Source organism: Anomalospiza imberbis, chromosome 2 (genome assembly GCF_031753505.1).
Source record: "Anomalospiza imberbis isolate Cuckoo-Finch-1a 21T00152 chromosome 2, ASM3175350v1, whole genome shotgun sequence".
NCBI classification, from domain to species: domain Eukaryota; kingdom Metazoa; phylum Chordata; class Aves; order Passeriformes; family Viduidae; genus Anomalospiza; species Anomalospiza imberbis.
The window spans coordinates 14,175,473-14,196,389 of record NC_089682.1 but is presented as its reverse complement, the minus strand read 5'-3'; the positions used below and the strand labels follow the sequence as shown (position 1 = coordinate 14,196,389).

Sequence of the window (20,917 nt, the reverse complement as noted above, 5' to 3'; positions counted from 1 at the left end):
AGTCAGGTATTGTCTTTACTTTTGGGGCTAAAACAAAACCTCCTACAGCTACAGCTCCATTAGGGACTACAGCAGCTGGCAGTACTGACTTTGTGCAGCAAAGAACAATAGATGTATAACACACAAAGGTCATTTCTGTGATGGAGTGGGACCTGCTCTAACAAGTTATGAATATGTAACAGAAAATGGAGTTTGACAGGTGTTTTCTGTTCTCCAGGCCGAAGTCCACAATGTAGAAAACTCTTTCCTTTACTGGGTCTTGCAAAAGATACTGAAACTCACTACAGCATCAACCAAGCCCCATATCAGTCAATGCTGCTCCCTGACCAGGAGTGCATGACTCAAAGACTTCCCTTGCAAACCATCCCAGGCAGGAGCACCTTATCCAAGTCCTCACTGCGCAACTTCAGGCACTCAGTCAGCACAGGCCACCAGGGGGCCAACCATGCAGCCACCAACTGCACCCACACTTAGATGTCGCCCAAATTCTCTGTACATGCCATGTACAAGCCCAGAATGCTGGCTAGACAACAGTAATCCCAGTGTGCAGGTAAGACCAGAGGGTCTGCCAACCTAGGCAGCCCTCAGCATCCCCTGTCCCTTTTCATCAGGGACACAGCCTTCCAGTAAAAACATTGCAGGAAAAGAGACAGGAAAGCCACTCCACACCAGGACAGCTTTGCTTTCCACACTTATCCGTTCAGAATCCATTCTTGCCAGTATGCCCCAAGGACAACGCCTGCAACTCTTGGCCTTCATTAGGCTGGACTTCTTGAAGATCCCTGTTCTATGGTGGGGGGGTTCTGCTCCAAGTTTTTCTGGCATATGTGTGTTTTACCATCATCCCTGTCAACTCTGCTTCTACTGGTTATGTCACAGTCCTCCCCATGGAGAAGCAGGGAGTCACAGAGACACTGTGCCATGTTTTCCTATAGGATTGGCACTGACAAGCACAACAGAGCTAGAAAAGCCTAGCCTGCCCTTGCTTCATATGGCTAGTAAAATCCTTTTTACTCTAAGGCAGAGGATCTGGACAGACTTGTTGCTTTGAGATGACCAACACATGTTTCAGCACTTGTTTCTTGTATCAGATGCTTAAAGCAGAGTTGTCTGAATTTTATTTTTAAATATTGAAACATTTCATGAACTGTCACTCTCTAGTTTGGCAATAACATATGTAGCTGGGTCATAGTTTCCAGAGTTTCATCACAGTTCAGTAGTATTTAAGCATTTTCTAATGAAGGCTAGAATCTGTAGACAATGCCAACATACCAGAACTGCAGGTAAAAAAACACAAATACAGATAATTCTGAAAGACTTCAGTGAAGGTCACAAGTATTTGCAGTCCAGCCAATGCCTGCTCAAGTATGGGTACAGCTAAAAAACAAGCACCCTGGGGTGCTCCTCTATTTCTTTTAGATCTGGACCCTGCTGGCACTAAAAGAGAACTGGGGGAGGAAAGGACAGCTCTGTTATGGAGGCTGGAAGGAACAGGACAGCCCAATCAGGACACACCTGGGATGCTGGTCTGACTTTGTTTAGCTCTGCCTGCAGCCAAACTCCAGCTTGCAGTAGTGATTACACAGCTTCTAGTGCACCAAAAATATGGTTCCTGAAAAGCCATGAGGAGATGTAAGATCTGTTGGGCCAAACATCTCCCAGACAGTGTCCAGGACAGCTGTCAGCTCAGTCACAGACCAAAGACACTTAGAAGAGGCACCAAATCTCCCCTGATCTGCTGGCAGAGCAGGAGCTATGTTGGTGGGCTTGAGCCCTTCAGGATAACCTTCCAGCCCTCCTAGTTGGCACTAGGTGACAGTTTGTCAGGGCAGACAGGACAGAGGACTCCAGAACAAAGTAAAAAGCAGCAGCAATTGCCGAGCAAGACAGGACATCACTTCAGCTCCATCAGTGTGCTAGACAGTTGAGGATACAGCCCCTGAAGCAGCGATCTCAAACCTCTGGTGTAGCTGATAGCTGAGTTAGCTGTCCTCATATCTTTAGCTTATTTTCATATGCAAATAGGGCCTCATCTTGCACATTTGATGAATAACCTTTACTACTGCTACTGCTGTCCTCTTCAGCACAGATAGGCTGTGCACTTGCCACAATCAACTGTTACAAACCTAAGTCTTTCTTGGTCTGCTGCATTCCAGTTTTTGGAGGAGGGAAAGACTAAATTTGAAGCTTAATTATTTAAAATAAATTAGTTTCCCCGCTTAAGAGTTAGAGATGTGATTTAACAAGCTGTGGACTGACATTTAAAAGTTTAGTGGTGACTCAGACTGTGCCAAAAGGGTGCAATTGAGAACAGAGTGAAAAGTGAATGTAAACTCTCTGGAGCTTTAATCTTGGTTGCAATATTACTGACAAAACTCAGCCCAGAACTGACCCAGATTCATCTTGCCTAGCTTTATAAACATAGATGTGACACCCCATTTAGAAACTGTTGTCCTACACACCATCTGTAGTTTATGGAGAAAAATCAAGACCTCTGGGGGAAATCAGCCTGATCTGAAATCCAGATTTCAACAGCCTGTTACCAATATTCCCTTCCCTTTTAAAAGAAGTCTCCTGATTGCATCACCCCTTGCATCTGTGAGCTGTAGGAGTCAGGCTGTTCATAAAAACCTGCTTCAGACACCAGAACATCTAGAACTTACCCTCGCTACTCAACTTTCCCAGCTTGCTGTCTTGCTTGCTCTGCCACTCTCCAGCAATGACCACTGAGGATTCCTGTGGTTTAGGGCATGCCCCAGCAGGTGCCACTCTGCACACACAGCAGGTATTGCTCACATCCACGCTGGTGTTTTAAAGCACAGAGTTTACACAGCCACAGAACACATCTCCAGTTGATTCTGAGCACCCACAGAACTCTGGATGAAGCCTCATGAGCCTTGTTTAACAGCTGCCAGTTTGCAGTGGCCCCCATGGCCACCAGGACTGCTCTGCTGTCCAACAGGACTCACACTCCTCTTCCAAAAGGCTGCCCCAGGCTATATTGGTATTTGGGGTTATCCTGCCTCAGCTGTTGGTCATTTTGGCCAGACTGCCAGGATGCTTCTGAACAGCAGCCCTGTCCTCCAGCCTATCAACCTGGTGTCATACAGGGATGCTGCTGCCCTTTACCATCCTCCAATACATCCTTCCACACATTTATAAAAGATAAAAACATCCCACTTTTTTTTTTCTTTTGCCTCTTTCCCAACCCCCCCATACAAGGAGGATCATTACAAAGTGAAATAAGAACCTGTGTGTGACAGAGACAGATTATATGAGACTGCATTAGCAAAGCTCAGGAAAAGGAATTCAATGGGAAAACTTTCACTATTCTTGTATTTTAAGTGCACACAGACAATGCAAGATTCCTATTTGCCTTAAAGGTACATAAATTTTTACTGGCTTTATTTGCTGGAAACAAAACATAATGTTCAGTATCACAGCACAGTGATGGGGGTCTGTAAGTTGTATAGTCACTGGCTAGATCAATAAAATCAAAATGCAGTTTCAAATGGACCAAATATAAAATAACTTCTCTGAAGGCAAAGAACCGGAACAGTCTACAAGGTTGAGGGACCATTGAAGAAAAAGATTCAAGAGTTCTTTCAGTAAAGTTCTTCAGTATGTCAAGGTGTAACAAACTTGTATTTAAAAATATACATTGTACTATTCTTAGCCTGGAAATCAAGAGACCACACCACTAATATAACTAGCTAAATAAATATACTGATTGTACTATTGAAATACTGTGATCATTTTGCATTTTCTTCAATAAGAAAAGAAATATCATTTCCTGCAGCGAACTCAAGGTGAAGAGGGATTAAAGTGATAACATTCAAAAGAAGTGCATTTGTTTATATAATTAAAATAAGTGGAGAATAATGACACAGAAGAAAATATCAAGATGACAATGACAGCTATGGAAGATTTTAAGATGCCCTTTCATGCTGAAAATCAACGCTAAAATGTCACTTTCCAGTTCCATGTATCTGTGTTCTCCCTATTTTTTCTCCAAGATTCTCCATGTTTGTTAGTGGTTACTGCTTTAAAGTGATCAGACTTGCCACATATTTTATAATTGGGATATTGCCCAGTTTCAGAATTCCAACAGGAAATTAAGATTCTGCAATCACAGTTTGTATTTAGAGATAAGAAAACATAAGTTGTCCCTATCCTATAAACTAGCTCCTCAGTTAGGGAAAACTGAGACCCTAAGAAGATCTATTTGTTTCTGGTTTTTTTCCCCAGAAAAAACAATAAGCTAGTTTGTAAAGCACACCCACATTGCATATGGAAAATCTAATTCCAGGTGTTTCATTGGTAGTGATCACAGCGGGGATTAGAACACAGGTGTTGCAGGGCAGTGTCCTAAGTGGAATCACACTGTGCTATTAGGAGCATTTTACAAATGGTCCATGAGCTGGGAACAGCCAGACCATATCCACATATTGCATAGATGCCTCGGGAGTTCTCGGGGTGAGAAGCACAGCAGGGCTGGGAACAGGACACTGCGGTCAGGCTCCAGATTTTGAGGATTGAACTCCATAGGAAGAGATTGCTTTCCTTAGAGTAAAGAGAAGCAAATCACAAGGATACTGGTTGGAAGACACCTCCAGTGGTCACCCAGAGCAGCCTCCTGTCCAAAGCAGGAGTGCTGCCAGCAACAGCTCAGCTCTGCCATGGCTTTGTCTTGCTCAGTCTTGAATACTCTGACAGGCAAAGAGGGCACCACCCACCCAGAGATAAGGCTTCTCCTCACATCTAATCTGAGCCCTGCAAACTTCAGTGCAGCCATTTATCCCTTGCCATAAGTTTTGACTCCAGTAGGAAGACTTTGGCTCTGTCATCTCTATCCCTGTTCTTTAAATAGCTGTACAATGCTCTATACTACACCTGCCCTTCGAGTTCTTCACTGATTCCCTTAGCCTCTCAGTGTAGTCCCTGTTGACCCACTGAACCCTCTTCTGTATGTAAAGGGCAGCTACTGCTCCTCTGAGGGATATCCAAACAAGTCAGAAAACACTACATTAGGTTACTTCAACGTTTTTCTTCTCTTCTTTCCCTTCCCTGAACTTCTTTTGCAAAACAAGCATATTACCACAAATAGTTGCAATAATACAAATTAACCTTATCTTATAAAAATTAACTTGACCCACAAGCTGTTCCATTGATCCACGACAAAATGGGGAGTTATCTTTTTTACTTGAGGTGCCTAACAAAGATGGAGAAAGAAACAAAGAAAGATTTAAGCCTATGCTATTATTTTTTTTTCCTAGCTGATAATTGAAAAAACCACCTGAAAAGAGCAATTAATCTTCCTTATCTGAGCTGACTTATCATAAGAGGCATCACCTTCTGGAGCTGTCTGTTCACTTCATTGCTTACAAATGTAAGGTGATAGACTTAGGGTCAGACATCAAGCTTAGTGTAGATGACTCCCATGTTACTAGCAATGTTTGCTAATAATATGCAAGCTAAACAGACAAGCTAAGTTCCTCTCCTAAATTCAAGCTGGTTTCATAAAGCAAGCAAGAGTAAAAATGTGGTTATGTTTTGATAGAACAAGAAGCAGTTACAAATCTGAATGCAAAGATGGCATTAATGGTGCAATTTGCATTACTCTCCAAAGCTAAAATGTGCAGCCATTACACTTTCTTTTAGTACAGTGTAAAATGCACAGTATATATTTAATTCAAGAGTTTGCAGGCTCTGGGAAGTTTCACTGCTTTCTTAGCACAGTGGACACAACTCTCTTCTCTTACTTCATTCATCTTCTCTATGAAATTTCTGTACATTATTATAAAAGGAACACATGACATGTCCTAATTTGCACAATGTTATTTTATATGATTTGTCAATATTGCACTCATGAAGTGTAGAAACATAAGCCCTTCTCTACTAAAAAAATACTCATACTCCAAAGCCTAAGTTCTGGCTTTATATATACCCCTGCAATATCATGGCAGATTTAATTTATCAGCACCACTGTCTGTTTCAAAGCTGACAGCAAGGAGTAAGAGCATTGTGAGGGGTCATCACATTTCACAAATGTTTTGGCTGGGAGAGGCAGATCAAAAGGCATTTTGGCAAGGAAAAAGAGGACCCTTAGGAACAGAAATGTAAAAAAAGTACCTTAGTTAGGAATTTATCCACCTCCTTGCTCTGGAGTAGAAGCAGTGAGGGAGTGAACTGAGCCAGGATGTGTGATGGACTGGACTAGACCAAGACAACCAGGAACACACCAAGCAAGTGGGCCAGGAAGGAAAGATGAAGAGTGCTCCCTTCACTCCCGTGCAGAAGCAGCTCTTCCTGAAGACATGATGCAGTGTCATCTGAAAGTCATCATGGAAAAGGTCTGATTTCTAGACGAGGTGTTTTTCAAAGCCCTTCAATTGTGCAGATGAGTGTTGGACGACTGATATTGCAATTCTGTCAAAGAGAAATCATTGGGACAAGTGAAAAAATTTAAATCTTAACTACTACAGGTTTTTCTCTTCTATAAAATCTTATTTTAAATGTCTTTATATATGGGAACACCTGTGACAAAGTAGACATTATAGAATTGTAATTCTGTGTTTTTTAACAGAAACACTGTAGTTCTGCCTAAGCCAAAGTTCTTCAAAGGATAAACATATTTAACTGTTGGGATGAGAAATTCAGTGTGGCAAAGATCTTATTCAGCCTCGATAAAGTCTGAGCAAGAAAGAGAATGAAAGAGAGACAAATTCACATAAGTACTGGCACTGAAGATACTGAAGAGGTGTGGGGAAGGGCCAGGGAGAGATGGACATTTAATACCATAGTTTTGGCAAGGACTCATATCCTATAATTTTAGCTATCAACAGAGCACCCCCCAGAGTGGTGGAAAGCACAAATTCAAATTCCTCCCAGTCTGAGAAGCAAAGACAAACTAGATTGCTAACACAAGGATCTGTGTTTGTTGACTGGAGTTAAAGAGAAGTGTTAATTTTCTTCTGTCAAAATTAAATAGATTTATATTTGGCTTACTAAAGGTTTTCTGGTCCATAAAGGTAAAAAAAAAAAATCAAGCAGAGAATTGGTAACAAAAGCAAAATACCTCAGAGTTAAGCCCTGTGCCATACCTTGCAACTATGACCTTCAGCTCCAGCAAGTTCTGCTTCTCCAGCTCCCTTATCTACCTTTCTATATAACAAGTCCAGCTCACAGAAAGTGAGTTCACTGAGCACATTTTCAGATCAAAAACCTTATTAAAGGAACATAATGTGAAGAAGATAGGACCAAGTGATTGACAGTAATTGTATTGGAAATGGGAAAGGCTGCATAGCCCTTTTTGAAATGCAGATTTTGCAGGACTGTGAGAGGTTGAGATCCAATGCTGCATTGGGCCCATTAAACAGCTTTTTGGGCCAGAAGGGATATCTTTAGAGTCTCACTTCACAGACCACAACATTTCACTATTTAATTCCTTCATTAAAGCAGTAAGAGGTCATTGTGCTGCATCATATCTAGATTTAAAAGGATTTTCAAGGAAAAGAATAATCTATAAAACTCCTAGATAAAGTTATTCCAGCAGTTATTTAGCCTTGCTGTAAGAAGTCCTCTTCTTTGTCACCTGAAATAATCTGGTTTTAGAGATTGACTAGCATCATGCTTTCATTCACTAGATTAAATTGTCATCCTGTATCAAAAAATGTCACTGTGTAGCAACATTTAAACCATGATAAAATAGCATGCCAACCTTCTCTTTGTCAAAATAAAAAGATTGTGCTTCTTCACTTCTCACAGGCAGCATGTCCAGACCTCTGACTCTGCTGGAAGGATTTCAGAGGCATTTAAAACATCAGCACCACAACAGGACTCAGATCCCAGCAGCAGTTTCACCAGGACAGAAAGTGACATCATACTTTAACTCCTACAGGATATCTCCTCACCAGATATATGCAGGAATCCCTGGTTTCCTTAGTGCCACACTGTGTAAGGGGTGGTTCCAGAGTTCCCTGACAGCACAATGGCTTTGTACCACTGGTCAGAAGTGGCAGCCATGGAAAACAAGAGCCTGAAACAGCTGAGTGAATGCTGTCTTACAGGAGACTACCTTGTGGTGATGCCTAAAGAATTCTAGCTTTTTCATGTATTTGTAGCTTTGTCAATTTTTAATATATATTTGTATAGTCTCTAGTACTTTTCCTGCCCTTTCCCACATTTAAGAATAATAAGCTAATCCTTTCTAACACATTCTTGAAATTCTGTTGAGTCTTATTCTCAAGAAGAGAATTTCTGACAAGGACATCTTGTTTTCACCAGTACTTGAGAGACATAACACGACATAGGGCAAAGAAACCCTTGGACCAGCTCCAAGAGGAAGACACAAGGGTGTGTTACTGGGGCAGCTGATCTCTTCTTGGATGTACCTGCTAGATATATTAATTAATTAACCTTTTTAAAATTGCAGAAATCCTATATCTATGTGCACATAGCCATATTTGGGCATCTGAAAGCTTCCATTAAAGAATTGCTTTTTATCTTACCCCTCTTAATATTGTTTGGAAAGTTTTTGTCTTGATTCTAGGCAACAGTGAAGTCAGAAATACCTGAGCTAGCTTTTAAAAACTTCACTGTGAGAGCACAGAGCTCTATACAGCTAAATTTATCTTGTTTCTTGGCAGTCTGCAGCATAGGCATACTGGGTAAGATTCATCTGGCCAAGTGTAGACATACACATCTGAGCCAGACACCCTTGGCTCCTACATGGACATCTTCTCTGAGAGTAGGTGTTTGAAATAGATTACATGAGTCACCCCTTAAAAGAGCCTACTTTTCTCCACAGATCACACAGGGAACCTAGAATAGCTCAGAAGTAGGCACCTCCAGGCTGTAGTAAAGTTTGCCAAATTGAATCCCACCCCCTCCAAAGAGAGAGGATAGACTTGAAAAAACACATCAGAAAATTTCATAAGTCCTGGTTTTGCCTTTTTCTTCTTCCCCTTTCCATCAGTCTTGGTATGAAAACACTGAGTGTTTGTTGGAAAATTAAAAAGATTTTGTCGAACTTCATAATTCAAAATTGATCTTTCCAAGTATTGTATGATACTATTAGCACTGTTTTGCTTCAAACCTACATGTATTAAGAATTTCAAATTAATTTTATTTAAAGAAACTCTAGTGGAAAGTTACACTTTTCTATATAACTTTCCACCTTGTTTAAAACTAGCAGCCTTTTGTCATTTCAACATATTAGTAGTTTCTTACCTTTTTTCGGGATGATTTCATATAGGTCTTGAAAAAGGTGAGTGAGCACTTCAGTGTTTGCATTACGACACTAATGTATATCAGGGTACTGCACCAATTGCAGCTTGATTATTTTGGAGACTTTCCTGTTTCTCATTTGCTTTTGGCAAGCAACAATAGTTATGTGCAATGTGTTGCTTAGGAACTACATACTAGATAATGCATGAACCCAATAATTATTACTGCAGCTGACCTTCATTTCTCTGTAAACATTAATAGAGTACATATTTTCATTAGAATTTGGGGGAAAAACCCAACAACTTAAAACACGAATATCCAGATAACAAACTATTTCATACTGATCAAAAATGGGAATAGTGTTTAAGTCGTGCTCACAACTTGAGATTCCAAGGGGTCCATGCACCTTACTAATTTCTTTGATTTATATTGTGAGAACAAAGTGATTGGGCAGGTTGAGCCCATGGTGCTGGAGATAAGGTATTTCAAGATTTAGCTCAAGATATTTTAAAGGAGGTTCTCTGCTGCACATTGCTTCAGTAAAAATAGAAGAAATCCTTTTTAGCTGAAAAAAATCTCATTTTTATTTTTTGTTCCTTTACATAGCAAAACCTAGTACTTTATATTAAAAAATGGTTATTTTAACCCCTCTTCTATGCTGATCTCTTGAGATTTGATAGTTTAAGAGAATCAGGAAGATGTGGCCAGAGAAATGACATTCATTTGCCAGTATCAATTACCCAATGTGCTACTGACCTTAAAAGTTGTGCTTGGTGAATGAGCAGTAAGAAACTCACAGATAAAATGTTGCTGTTGTCCTCTCCTTGGTTATTCCAATACTTTCATCTTCCATGTGCAAAGTTTCCTCTCATAGGCCTATCAAGCATGTACATTTAAACAAAAAAATACTTTTTCCTGTAGTACAGCATTATTTCTTTTTTCTTGTTTGAAGAAGACAACCATAAATGTTCCTATTTTATATGATGACTGAAAATACAAGAAATTCTTAATATTGCTCTAAAGCAAGTTAAAGTTTTGTCTTTGAACTGGGATGGGACATTATAAATTTCGTTTACTTTGTGGTGTGTTTAAACTTGAAGTTTTAGGTGTTCTTTTGGTCTTTCTCAACAGCTTTTTTAAGTTTCAGCAATGAAAAATGTTAGCATGCAAAAGCTTAAAAGTGTAGTATTTCTTAGTACACTAAATGAAATGCACCTTTTACATCATACCATAAAATTAATTATGCCAGAGAGAAAGCACACTTGTGTTATACAAACACTCAAAGATTCCTCCATTAAAAGACTTCAGACCAACAATCAATACAGACATTTGAAAATGCATTGCTACAAAGGTTTTCTCCTCTGAATTTATGATTAATTTGAATTTGAATTCCACACTGCAAGATAATGCTGAGTGCCCAAAAGATAAATTATGTCAAGGTAGATTTCAAATTGAAGAAACTACAAAGTATTTAAGAAACAAGACAGTGCCACATTATAAGCATCCAACTAGCATGGTAGAGTGCCATTTTTATTTAATGGCAACATGATGCAGGATCATTTACAGATTAAAGAGCAATAACCCCATTTTTAGACAGAAACCAAATAGTTCTTTGAATGAGACGTGCAGCCTCATGTATTTACATGAGCTAAAAATGACATAAAGTCTTATCTAAAGAAACTATGGTTTGACAATGAAGCATCATTTATATCTTTTACTTGCAAAGTTGTCAAACTTTTTATGAATGATAGCTGAGTTTCCTCAGTTATTCTGTGTTTGGTATACAAGCACAGAGCAGTATTTAACTTTTTGACCATGTAACTGCACTGGTTGGCTGACTTGATTATTTCTGTTGTGGATAGGACAAATTACATTGCACTGGGTTTTGTTGCGGTACAGGGTTTGTGTCATCCCTTTTAATTATTTAACTTTTCTTTTCAATAGACTTACACTGTAACTACATTAATTATAATGAAAATTACTAATTACAGTAGTAATACTCATTATGTTGTGCATATATTAGCAACACAAGCATCTCTTGATTCCTGGTGTACAGCACAATGGAAATTCAGCTTGATTTTTGTGGCTCTTACTGCATCCCAAAACTGCTCTTACCCCTAGACAGACAAGTTCCTTGTGTTACAGCACAAGTTTGTTTCAGAATCTTGTATATTCATTTTATATACTTTGAAACTTAAGCATTTTCTCTTCACTTGCAGATTTCCTCACCCCTTGACACTGGTCAGCTCTTCAAAGCACCGCCTGACAAGGAGACAGAACAACAGCCTGAACAGAGGCATCCTGCTGGGAAACAGCAGCACCCCCCGACACACATCTGACACAAGTTTCTTCTAGCCCACCATTGAGACCAGCAGTCATAGACCACGATTTTTTTTAAAGTCTAATTTGATTTCACACAAGAATATTCCATTCATTCTCTTCATTCAACAGGCCTAGTGCCATGATTCAGGAGTGTGCTTTTATGATGTACACAAAAAACATTTTCCCAGGGTGTGAATTCTTTTATGGATCAACATAGCCAAAAAGAATTCCAGGATTTTATGTATCGACCTTGGGAAAATTTTGTGTTTATATCCTGGAAAATTACCAAACAGTTGAATATTTGTATCTTTTGCAAAGATTTTCACCACAAGATCAAGTTTGAGAGCGTCTTCTGGTGATGCCCAATAGTCTACAGCCCTGTGTGCTGTCACACATGCTCTGTCTCTCACCAGGCATGGTTCTGCAGCTCAGAGACCACAAAGAGGGGCAGGGAGGCAACTGGAGAACAGGAATTGCTGCAAAAATTGAAAGCAAGGCATCAAGACAAGCAGAGGAGAGCTCATGTAATGGTCTCTACTCCTCAAAAATATTTCTTTGTAGTCTTAGCATCCCCCAACTACCAACAGCTTTCTGTGTAAGGAAAAAAAAAAAAAACAAACAAAAAACAACTTTAAACCAAACAAACAATCAAAAAAAAAAACCAAACAGCAAAATGTATATGTATAGTTCTGAATACTCAGTAGCAGCTTTAAATGGACTGAATAAATCCCCTCAACAATAAATCAATGACCATAACATGAGCACAGATCTGCCTCTCATGTGCTACATGGTATATATGAATATATTTCCATTTAAAAATTCATAAGGATTCACTTCTGTCTCAGTAGGGACAAGGCAAAGGAAGGGAAGAGATGATGGTTTAATGCAAGAAGTTAAGGCTGACTGTCTAAAGCAGTCCTGTTATTTACCTGGCTCTCAAGCACACCCAAAGCACACGTTTTTTGTACACATCAGGTAGAGAGCTTTGCAGGGTGCTCACTGCTGTAGGTCTGTCCAAGACCTTTACTTAGCTGCAGTATTTGGCATAGTTGTTGCAGCAATCCTGCACGATGCCTGTGTGCTTCTCAAAGCCCTTTTCAGTCTCTGCATGATTTAACTGACAGCCAATATTCTATTTCTACAATATTTTAAGTTAACGGCAAAAAAATTCTGGACATATCTTATTACTCTGCTGTCTTTTCCCCCAGGGCCTTTCTGCTGCCGCTGACAGCTTTCTGATTGCAGCCTTTCCTCGCCCAGCATCGCCTCAAGTCCTATCATCCAAATTACTGTACTTCAAGTCCCTGCAGTAACTGTGGTTATTTCCAATATCCCAACAGGAAGACCCCCATCAAGATGAATCATTCTTATTTCCAAGGGTGTTGTGCTGAGGCTGCTCAGATGAAGATGCAGCAGCAGCTGCTTTGTATTAGCCTAATGGGGGGAAGAAAGCACAAGGCCCTGCTTTCAGCTAAATTTCTTTCCAGCAATACAGACATTTTTTCCAGAAATTATGAAAATGACAAACACTTACTCTAACAAAAACCCTGTTGGAAGCACCAGAGTCCTGAAAACCTCTGGAATTGTGCCATGATGTGTGGAAAAGAGAACTGGATATTTTAAACTTGCTGCCGTCTGGACAGAAAACGATGTTTGTTGTGAACTGCTGGGCCTCTGAATTGTTCATTCATGTGTTATTTTTTGGCAGCCTTCACCATTTCCACAGAATCACTGGCAGCAGCCTCACTAAAGAGCAGGTAATTCTGACCCTGCAACTTATCTACTACTATTAATCACAAACAGGTTTTTAGCTGCCTCATAGCAGTGATTATTCAGAGCTGGTTTAGGATCATGTAACGCTGCCATGAAACCTCACACATACAGATTCTCTGAAGATTCAGAATAATCCTTGCTTTCCACTCAAAGAGCATAAGAAAAACCTTTCAGCATGTCACTGCTGCAGCACAGATAGAGCCAGCTCATGCAGACCTTCAAACAATGGAGCTAGAATTGGGTCAAGATGTAGCAGAAATCTGAAAAGTTTTGATTCTAAATCAAAGATGGATTTTCAGCTCTAATTCTGCTATCTTTGAAAAGTATCCTTGCATATGATACACAGGTAGCACAGACTAGTCACTGGAATATCATTTACTCTTGGGCTCAAGAGAGGTAGTTGAATATAAACAAATGCCTGTGTGTATCAGCATAAGAACCCCACGTTCCCAAGACTTGGAACATCACTGGAAAATTTGTCACCATATGCATGCATTGCTTAGGTGTGATATGATGTGGTTTTCTGGAGCCTCTGCAGTTAGTCACTGGTATACAAAATGAGGAGTCATGGTCAGTGCACAGAAAACACAAGCAAGGCCAACCAACAAGTACCTGGATTTTCAAAGTGCTGCTGAAACTCTGGTAGGGGCCCTTCTATGAACAGTGGGACAGCCCAAGGTCAGAGACACAGGACACCATTTCAGAGACACAGAGGGGAAACATCTCATAGAGTCCATCTCACATGTGTTACTTTGAAAGCTGTCCTTTCAATTGCAGATGTTTGTTACATTTGTTCTTCCTAGCTACTCTTCTTTTCCCAAGTGAAATGGAAGTGGTGCCTGACAGGCTGTTTGGAAGATTAGGGATTTCTTTGTTTTTTGCTCTTAATGTTCTTGCTGAATTTATTTATAGCTTGGCTGGTTATTAGAACTTGTTCCATATGGTAATCTGGCAATGCCAAGCAAAGGATTTAAAATGAAAAAATGGATTATTTCAGCAAGAATATATACTTTTGTGATTTGGAAATTCACTCAAAAATATCGGAACACAATTTAACCCAGCTTTTCACGGGAGAAGTGAAAGAGGAAAGTAGCCAGAGGGTAAATAGAAGACTATATGAAAGTAGAAATTTTCTTTCATGTTGTTGGAAAGTGGCCCAAAAGCTCATTGTGTTAAAGCCTACTTCAACAAGAAAAAAGAACACAGCTTTTCTGGATTAGAGGGTTTTCCAGTCTTCTGCTTCTGTAGGAAGTGCAGCCATGAGCCCCTGGGAGGAGAGCAAAAGGAAAACAACCCAGGAAGCAAACAATTTGGACCCAAACTAAGACAAATTAGATACATACCTGCATAACTAGATGCCAAGGGGACAATAAGAAATAAGAAATTCTATACATGTAGGTTACCTTGAAAATTATGCTTTAATGTTTTGAATGGCATAGTAATACCACAATGCAGGTTTTTGACCCCTGCTTCAAAGATGTCTGGATTAGAGTTGACCAAAAATCTCAGATATTTGATGAGGGGCTTTTACAAAACAGAGAATTTTCTGCTTTGTAACTGGTTAGAATAGAGATTTGGTTTGCAGCCTACCTTCAGCATATATTTGTAAAGAAAAGGAAACCCAGAACCAAAACATTACAAAACAGAAAACAGATTTCCAAGTCCCACATGCTTTTGAACAAGTATGTCACAATTTCTCCAGAGTATTCAGACCAGGATGGCAGAAGCACTGGAAAAATATATTGCACAGACAGCATCAGTAAGCAAAAACTGCATTTTTATTACCAATAAAGTAAAAAGTCTGAACTCACAGAAAAAGTACTTCTCCCACAGACAAATTATTAAAAGTGAAGACAACATTCTCTAATCCTCCAATTACAACAATGGAGACCTAGATGTAGAAGAGAAAAGACTGATCAGTACAATTTTTGCCAAATTCTGACCAAAACAACACAGGATTCAATATTATCCCTAGCAGTAAGGTCAATGTGACATTCAAGCAAGACTGATTGCAGACATTGGGTTTGCTTTTTTGATGTCATAGTCTTTTGTAAACCCAAGTAAAAATACATAGAAATCAGGCATGCTGCTGATTTTGTTTCTATCTTGGCCACTGTGCAAAATACAGTAGCCAGTAGCATCAGTCAAAAATTACAGGTATTAGTGCACTGATAAGTAAATCAAACTTTGGGTTTCATTTCCTCACCTTGCATTTAAGGAACAAAGGAGTTTGTCACAAAACAAGTCCTAAGAGGAGTGCTGACGCATACTGCTCTCAGTTTCAAGACTTTTCAAAGACATTCAGTTATTGAGTTGGATGGAGTTTTGAACAAAGGCCAAGATTTGTGGTCTTTTACAGAAGTCTGTGAGAGCTGGTTGGCTTGTGGGGTTCGGAAAAACTGTTCCAGGGAAGGGGGCCTGACACAGAGATGGGACATCATTTGGCTTGGCTATAGTGTTGCTACTATCAATAAGACCCAGCCAAGGGTCCCCAGGCCCACCAGAGAGGTGGGAATCTGTCCCAGTGCCTGGGGATTCCCTCCGAGCCAAGCAGCAAGGGGCTACTGGTGTTCCCTGCCCAGTACACAGGGGAAGTGGCACAACACCCTGAGAGACAGCATTATGGTGGGTCAAATCATCCCATCCCTGTCTGCACCTACACAATGACAGAACCCTGAGGCACATATCCCCAACAGCCTGTCCAGCAGGAACACATCCATCACCCTCCAGTGAACTGAAGAGATGAGTGAGTGCAAGGGGGACAGAAACGTTACACTGTTCTTGGACACAAGAAACCCTGCAGCAGGAGATGGCACAACCTCAAGTGGTGGCTTAAAGCAGCTCAATACACCTGAAAAGAAAGAAGACAATACATCATAAAAACACACTGGATGTGTGATTTTATATCTGCTCAGGCAGATTTTGTACTCCATATATGAGGGGAGAAGGCCTCTGCTCTTCCCCTACTCCAGCAAAATCCATGAGATTTTCATGCCATACTAACTCGTTAAATAGTTTGCTCTTCAACACATCTCAATGGTCATTAAGGTTACACTAATTACAAGAAAAACCCCAAACAAAAATCTATCTTAATATTTAGAACTGTTTGCACTTTAAGACTTCCGGCAAACCAAGGCACAATGAGTTTAACAACTACAGGTTTGTTTCTTGCAACAATTGAAGGTAAATGATCCTTTTCTGTTCCAGTTTTTCATGCTAAGGCCAAACTAGGAAGTGTTCTAGACAGGTGGGAACACAAACTCCAAGACAAGATTCTTCTTTGCCCCAATTAATGGGAAAGTCAGGGTCAAAGGCTACTGCAACATAGGAGGGGCGGACAATTAAATTCTAATACTTCCTTTTTTCCCCACATGAAAATTCTTCCTGAAACATACTTTCACACACATGTTTTATGAAAGTAAAAGAAAGGTCATAACAGGGAATAATAGCACATCTGTGAAAATAGAATTTCTGTGTAAGTATATGCTGCATTTTCTAGTTTCTTTCCTGATCCTGCAAAAGTCAGTATCTAGTGTGTGCCATCTCACGTATGCACCAGTTTTCTATTTGCTACATCCTTTTACAGTGAATGCAGTATCAATAGTGTTCTTATCCCTTCCAATAGAGCACATTGCAGCAGTAAAAATACTTCAGGCAAAACAGGATTATCATAGCTTACATCCACAGCACAGGACATGTAAGGTCAAAAGTTTTCCTTGATTATGGATATCCCAGTTGAGATACCACCCACCTCATTTTTTGAGACTACTTAGCATTTTCTCTGCTATTACACTGACAGCAAAAACTTATTGGACTGCAGTTATGGCCATGAGAGCTCTGTATTTTCTAAAATAAGATCCCAAGAACATTTAGTCTAACAAAAAATTAATGACAAGCTTGAGTCAATGAGAGTGTGGTTAGTGGGTGTATTGGCTTTATAAGAGAACTCAGAAGAACCAGCAGAGAGGTTGCCAAGATCTCCTTAAATGTGCTCACCTCTCCCCAGAAGGAATCCACTTGCCCCTTCCTCATCCAGTTCCCTGTATCATTCAGAATACTCAGACACTAAAAAAGATACACTTTGGTGTCAGGACCACCCTTCCAACTAACCATTCCTTGACACAATTCACAAGTAAGCAGTTTCCCTACAAAGAGAGGTGCCATGGTGCTTAGCCATGCGTTGCTGCAGATGGATTTACGTTATTTCTACTTCACACCACTGAACAGGGAGGTCTCCTGCCAGCAGCAGACACAGTGCCAGGGTGAGATCTATAAGTGTGGGTTGTGGACCCTGCTCAAGTGCCTGCATGATTCTCCCAAGTAGGAGCACAGAGCTTTTTCCCACCAGATGACAAAGGATGATAAAATGGGAATGAGAGCAGCTCCTTCCTGTTCCTCTGCAGACAGCCTGTCCAAGCCATGAGCAAGTAGGTCTGTGAGACAGCAGTTCTTTCCTTCCTACCACAGAGAAACTGGCAGGAGTTTGAACTTCATGGAGGACCACTGAAGAAAAAGGCTCAGGTCTAATTCAGTCCATGAAATTAAAAAGTAGACACAAAGCAATCACTGCCCGTAGTGTGTGCTGTCTGGGGAAAAGGACCGAGAGGAAAAAGTTTTATTACCCCATGACTTATCTGAGCCAGGGGAAATACAGGGACACTTCTGACATGGATGATTACCAGTGAAATTGCATAGTTCCTACCATAGCATGTTCATACCACATCCCTGAGAGACATTACTCTGTCTCTCAATGGCCTGCATATGAATGAATTACAGGGAAAATTATATGCTGCTCAGTCTTGTTCTACTCCACATGTACTAAATCCTTCCTGCCCGGCCTGGAAGGAGAAATGAAGTTTAGTATTCCTCTCTGGGAAAAATTTTGGCAGTGGTTTTTCCCATCATCCAGAATTCCATGAAGTCCAAAGGAAACACTTTCAAAAATACCAGCAGAAAACATCTAGAATCCAGTTATAACCTGCTTTCTGCTGCTTTTGTCATGTCTTCTCTGCTCTGGAACAGTTTAGCCTTCCTACACTGCAGGAAATGGGTGGTGAGGGAAGAGGATATAAAGCGGAAAATGAGTGGACAATATGGACACATCAACCACTCAAAGATTCCACAGGCTAACACAGGAAAAGAAAAAGAGAAAGCTATCAAGGTAAAATCAGCATGTAATCCTGATGACAGAGCATTACACATTAACCCAATTCATTCCAAGAAGAGAAATAAAGGTTACAGGAGTAGGAATTCCCTGCTGCAGGACTGCAGAAAAACCTCAGAGAGTATTTCTTTCTTTATGGCAGGGTTTAAAAGACACTGCCTATTGGCTCTGGCACAGCTAGTATATGTCACACACACAAGCATAGGCAACAGACTCAGCCCTTCTGTGCTGTAGCATCAAAACAATGTTTGCATAAGCCCAGAAAACCCTCGGCTCCTGTCCCACAGGGGACACTCAGACAAACAATAAAAGTGTTTGAACATATTTCTGGTTTCCCACATATCTGTGCTGCTCAGCATTCTTCTTGAGTCTACCCCAGATCTGCAAGTCTATACATACATTCTCTGGAGGCCTGCAAAACACTCTCTGAGCAAGCATTAAAACACATGGTTTTAATCTTCTGGAATTATTACAATTTAAAACATTGGAGCAAAATAATGAAAAGGGGCCAACTGTCTGGATAGCCTGAAACTCATGCAGGCAAAGGTTCCAGCAATGGAAGGGGGCTCTCCAGTGCAAAATGAAATTCAGCCCTCACCTCATCTTTTAACCTCATTCAAAACCTTTGCTGCTTGATGTTTAGTAAAGTTTCAAAATCTGATCTGTGAGCCACAGTGGCTGTTTAGACACACATATATGTGTGTGGGACCACACAGTGCACTATGGGAGACTGCAATCACAGGGAATATGAGTAACATGCACAGGTATCACAGAACTGCAGCATGAAACAGCTCAGCAGAGACCTTACAGCTCTCAGTAATACCTAAAGAGCTGCTGTTTTCTCCAGCAAGCACCACTTGGAGAAGTCTGGAGCCAAATGTCTCCAGACAGTTTTCTTCCTGTCTTCAAGAAAGAAAACTTCCATGTCATGTCTCCAGTGGAAACTCCATTATAGCATCATTAGCCTGGAAGGATTTGAAAAGAATTCCCATAGTATGAAATATGTTAGGTTTATAAGATAAGTGTGACCAGGCTTATCTATTGACAAATTGATTTCTCAAATATTTCTCCTGGTTCCTAGAAGATGCCCAAGTTCTTTGGCACCAGTCACAGCTGTGCTGGACACCATGCTAAGAAGTGGAGAAAATACATGGTCATGGTGCAGTGTACAATTTTTGATCAGCCTAGAGAGATCACATGAATGATAGCTTGCAACCACTGCCTGTGACACCAATCAATACCAACAGCCCGGCCAGGTAACAGATGATGCTTTGTAGGTGTCCTGGGGCAGCTCTCAAGTCTCCATTTTCCATTTATCAAGGCTCAACCCAGAACTCTTCCAGCACTGTTGTCACACTTTCTCCCTCAGCACAGATGAGGCTGCTGCTCCCCTGATGAATCTGTACTTATGTTCTTTACCAAAATATAGACTAACATACTGCCATTACCCCCACTTAACCACTGTCAGTGGGAAAGAACTGCAAGTAGAGATAGTTGCTTTACCACACAAAAGAAGAAAGAGGTGCAGGAACTATCAACTATTTAAAAATTAACTGCATATCTCTCAGGCTGGGAGAACCAGGAGATGAGGCACTTGCCATAACAGCATCAGCAGAGTCCCCAGAAAGGAAAGTTGAGTTTGATGCCAAGCCCTGTGTGCCTGATCCTTTGCTGCAGATGATCCCACAGGACCCCCACCATTCCCTACAATGCCTTGGGGCATTCTTGTACTCTGCTCTGCAACAGAAAGTGGCAGCTGCTCCTCCCCAGGACAGCCTAGTCTTGAATTCTCTTAGCTGCAACTTCATGTTCTTAGAATCAGGCACTGTGTCAAAACAATGTCTTTTGGTTTGTTTTATTTATAAAAGATAAACACCTCATGGGAAAGACAGGCTGGCAAAACACAAATCTACATCCTTTCTCCATTTATTAAGAATTCTGAAAAGCAAATAAATGTTTTTCTGGGAAAAGTAAATGTTCCAGTAGTCACATATGATCTCATTCTGGTACTGTGTTCATATGCTAGTTGAATCTCACAATGCAGTTTCAGACACTCGCATGCTGTGTGCATCTGTATTTCTCTCCCATATTTATGCATAACATATTTAAGATAGGTACAATGCTGTCAGAGGAGAGAGCAGAAACTGCTCTTACAAACACATCAGTAGTCATGGAATTTCAGAGCCTAAAGAGTTGATCATTTCAATACCACAAAGCACCACATTCCCCAGTGGCAATATATTTCTAACATCACTAGGAACTACATGTTCTTCCCACAGTTATTTCCTTCTGCATGTGTAACACCTTGTTTTCTGTAGTAATTTCATTGTGAATGGAGAGAAGTCAGGTAACAGCTGTAGATGGAGAGGGGAAACAATCCTTGAAAACCTTGTGTCACTCTCTGATCTTGTTGTTACAATTTCAGGAATG

At 40.5% G+C, this 20,917-nt stretch overlaps 1 long non-coding RNA gene across 7 annotated transcripts in view; it reads right to left on the bottom strand.

Moving 5' to 3' along the window:
* The window catches only part of LOC137468309 (uncharacterized), a 405,810-nt gene that overhangs the window by 362,668 nt on the left and 22,225 nt on the right, over window positions 1–20,917 (bottom strand). For all 7 annotated transcript variants that reach the window (XR_010995862.1, XR_010995859.1, XR_010995861.1 and 4 more), the window contains exon 2: window positions 15,135–15,214. This is a non-coding gene — a long non-coding RNA (uncharacterized lncRNA). The remainder of the gene's footprint in view (window positions 1–15,134; window positions 15,215–20,917) is intronic.